The sequence below is a fragment of the Cryptomeria japonica genome, chromosome 10, assembly GCF_030272615.1.
Source record: "Cryptomeria japonica chromosome 10, Sugi_1.0, whole genome shotgun sequence".
NCBI classification, from domain to species: domain Eukaryota; kingdom Viridiplantae; phylum Streptophyta; class Pinopsida; order Cupressales; family Cupressaceae; genus Cryptomeria; species Cryptomeria japonica.
The window spans coordinates 725,478,872-725,482,835 of record NC_081414.1 but is presented as its reverse complement, the minus strand read 5'-3'; positions in this window follow the sequence as shown (position 1 = coordinate 725,482,835).

Below are 3,964 nucleotides of genomic sequence, written 5' to 3'. Positions count from 1 at the left end.
GTTTGTCATTGTTGTTGTTGTTGTTGTTGTTGCTATTGTTATTGTATGAATTATTATAAGTTTTAGTTCTCCTTTCTTTACCATTGCGTTCTCTATTTTCCGACCATTTTCGATCATTTTGGAAAAAGAGGGAGGACATTGCATTCTTAGTCGATAACTCATTTCACTGATAAGATTATCAATGAGTATGTCCATTTTTTCTTGATCAAGTACATGCCAGGGATATCTATTAAACATGTGTTTCCATCATTGTAAGAAGATCATAAAGGATTCACCATTCTTTTGTTTAACATTGCAAAGATCTAGCATTGTTATTTCATTCCTTATATTGTAGGAATAGTATGAAATAAACCTATTCACAAGTTCTTCAAAGGATTTGATTCCGGATGGTAATCTTGAAAACCACTCCATTGATTGTCCATTTAAACTCCTAGGAAAAATATGCATAAGGTAAGTTTCATCGTGAGCAAATTCCATGCTCATAGTACAAAAATCCCTAATGTGATCTTGAGGATCAAATTTTCCATCGTATTTGTCATATTTAGGGATCTCGCAATGTTGCGGAAATGGTATCATATTTAGATTTTTATCAAAGGGATAGGGCATATGTCTTCTAATGAATACTTCTTGGAACTTGTCCCATTTTGTATGTCTTGTATATGTTGTTGTAGAGTTTGTATTTGTTGAGTAAGGTTTGATAATGGATTATCCACATTGTTTCTTTTATCATTACGTTCTTTTCTTTTGCCATCCTTTTCGTTCCTTGTTTCTTCATTGCTTTCTTTATTCGCATCTTCTCTATTCGGCTCATCTGTGTTTTGGGTGTTACTTGCTTCCACGTCTTGTTTTAAGCTTTCCATGTTAAAGTCTTGTGGTAGTTTAGCTCCAGATTTTGCCAACATCAAGAGGCATTTCTCTTTTTGTTTTGCCAACAATTTTTCCATTAGCCTATCAAATTTGAAATCTTGTTCAAGGTCTCTAATGGTTCTATTGACTGCTTCTTCGTCAACAGTGGTAAATCAACAGGAGTATCTTCTTCCTCCATTTGTTGTTGTTTTCTAAGTTGTTTGTATTGGGCTCTCGTCCAAACTGGCATGTGATTATTTCAAAGTTGTTTGAAATTTTCAATGGAAAAAGTCAATAAGTGATTAGTGGTTTAGGAAGATATGCCTTGTTGATTTTACCACTATTTTTTGTTCATTGGGATAAAGCGTCTCTTTGTTGAAAAGCATGTTTTTGTAAAGTTTCACTGTCAAACTCTTGTGCTATCTTGCAATATCAAAATACATGTAAGTTATACTCAGGTCATTATGATTTAATTATACCATAATGCTTGTATGAACTTTCAACATATCAAGGCCCAATGATGAAAACAAAGGAAGCACTAGCAATTTGATCCAAACAGATGGCAACATTTGGGAACGAGAATGCATTTTAATCTTGCATTAGTTGCATTATCATTGTATATCATATCAAGAATTTGCTGCATTACCATTTTAATGTGCATATTAGATTGCATTTAGTAGCATATCATTTTAATCATTGCATTTAGTACCATATCATTTCATTTAGTTGCATCATCATATTTCATCATTACATCCATTACATTCATATCTATTGTATCATCATGGAATCTTTCTTCAGCTTCATATCTTCATCATTTATCCAATTGTCATTTATCATGTCTTATACATGATGTATCTTTCTTAAAACCAGACGTTTTGATTATGTCTTATACAAGATATATCATTCCTAAAACCAAACATTTTGATCATCTTTGTCTTAGATAGGAGGTGTCATTCCTGAAATGAAACTTGATATCAATCTTATCAATTCTATCAATCCAATCAATTTGATCAATCTTATCAATCCAAGCAAACCCATGCATGTCATCAATCTATTCACTATTTTATCTTTCATATAACGTTATTCTTCTTTCAAGATATCCTTCATGCCCTTAAGGAATGAATGATCTCTCGAGGGGGCATCATCATATCAGTTTCACATCGATATTGGATCTATCATTGAATTTCATATCGACATAATTTTTTATATCTAGGGCATTATATCGACATTTTGGAATAGAAACATCATATCAAAAAAAAATTGATGACAAATCAAGCATTTTTCTTTGAATCAACATGTGGTCACATGTTACTTCAAAGAGGGGCAAAATTTAGACACCTAAAACTTTCACAACTAATTAAATGAATTTATATTTGTTTAATTACCCTAATATGCCTACTGACTAAACTAAGGTTTAATCAATATCCCTTTTCTTCTAATCAAACATTAATCAAATTAAAGATTTAATTAATTCCCCCTTTCTTCTATCTAATCTATTTTAATCAAATTCAACATTTAATTAAATACCCCCTTTTAGCCATTTTAATTAAATTCAATATTTAATTAAATATCCCCTTCTAGCCATTTTAATTAAATTCAACAGTTAATTAAATATGCCCTTCTAGCCATTTTAATCAAATTCAACATTTAATTAAACTCCCCTTTCCATTTTAATTAAATTCAACATTTAATTAAAATCCCTTTCCCATTTAATTAAAAATCTCTATTTCACTCACCCCACTTGCATTTTACAACATATGCAAGTTGCATCTCCTTTTATCTAAAAAATCCTACTTTCCTCCACCAACTTGCATTTTCCTACAAATGCAAGTTGCACCACAATTTTAAATAAATAAATTATTTATTTGAAGTCCTATTTATCCTCACCCACTTGAAACCTTTAATGGCTTCCCTTAATGTCTTCAATCCTTTAATGGCTTCCTTCTAAGAGTCTTCTGAAGCCTTTAATGGTTTCCCTTAAAGTCTTCAAACTTAATGGCTTGCTTTAAAGTCTTCAAACTTAATGGCTTCCCTTAAAGTCTTCAAACCTTTAATGACTTCTTTCTAGAGTCTTCTTAAGCCTTTAATGGTTTCCCTCAAAGTCTTCAACCATTTAATGCTTTATCCCCCTTTTTTCTCATTTAAATAAATTAAGATTTATTTAAATAAAATCCAAAATCTACATTCACATTTAAATAAATTAATATTTATTTAAATATCTATCCAAATTCAAATTGCACCATTTAATTGAAATAAATAATTTTATTTTAATTGAAAATCCAAAAATTCCTCGCACTTGCATTCTCCTATATTCTCTATTAATTTCTTAAACATTCTTCTAGAACCTCTCAAAACCCACTTAATTAGCCTAATTCTTTTATCATGGTCACATCCCTAAATTTTGTGGAAGTCACTTCTAATTTTGGAAGAAAGTCTTCTAGGTGCATTTAAAGTTTTATCTTTTCAACAAGCTAACTTTGTTGAGTTCCCCAAATTTTTAGGACTCTCACAAAAGTCTTGAAGGTTATCTAACTTCTAACAAGGTTAACCTCCAAGGTCTCCAAAGAACTTTTAATGCTCTTACAAAACTTCACATTTTCAACACATTGAGCTTTGCACAAGATTTTCTCCATTGGACAATATCTTTATTCATTGGATAAAAGCTTTATTCCATGAATTTTTCCTCATGGGATTAAACATTAAGTCTTCTAAAGAATTTATTGCCTCCTCCCTCTTCTCTCAATCAATCTCATGGTGACACTTGTCAACATGGGATTGGGTTAAAAATCTCACATGGATTGATAACTTTCCATCTTGACCCTCCTTAAGATAACTCAATCTTGGCCATCCAGTTCTCCAATTCTTCTATAAATAGAGCCTATTTCTCCTTCAATATATCTCAATCTTGTGCATCTAAATTATTGTCATTTTGAAGGTTAAGGAGCTCATCTTGTCATCTTCAAGGATTCAAGCCATCTTCAAGCATCCAAGCCATTTAACATTAGCATTTTAGCTTCATTTTAGAATATCATCTAGTTAATTGCATATCATTTCATAGTATTTTATACTCATCTAGTTTAATTAACTCATCTAACATCATCCAATCTTCAATTTTGGA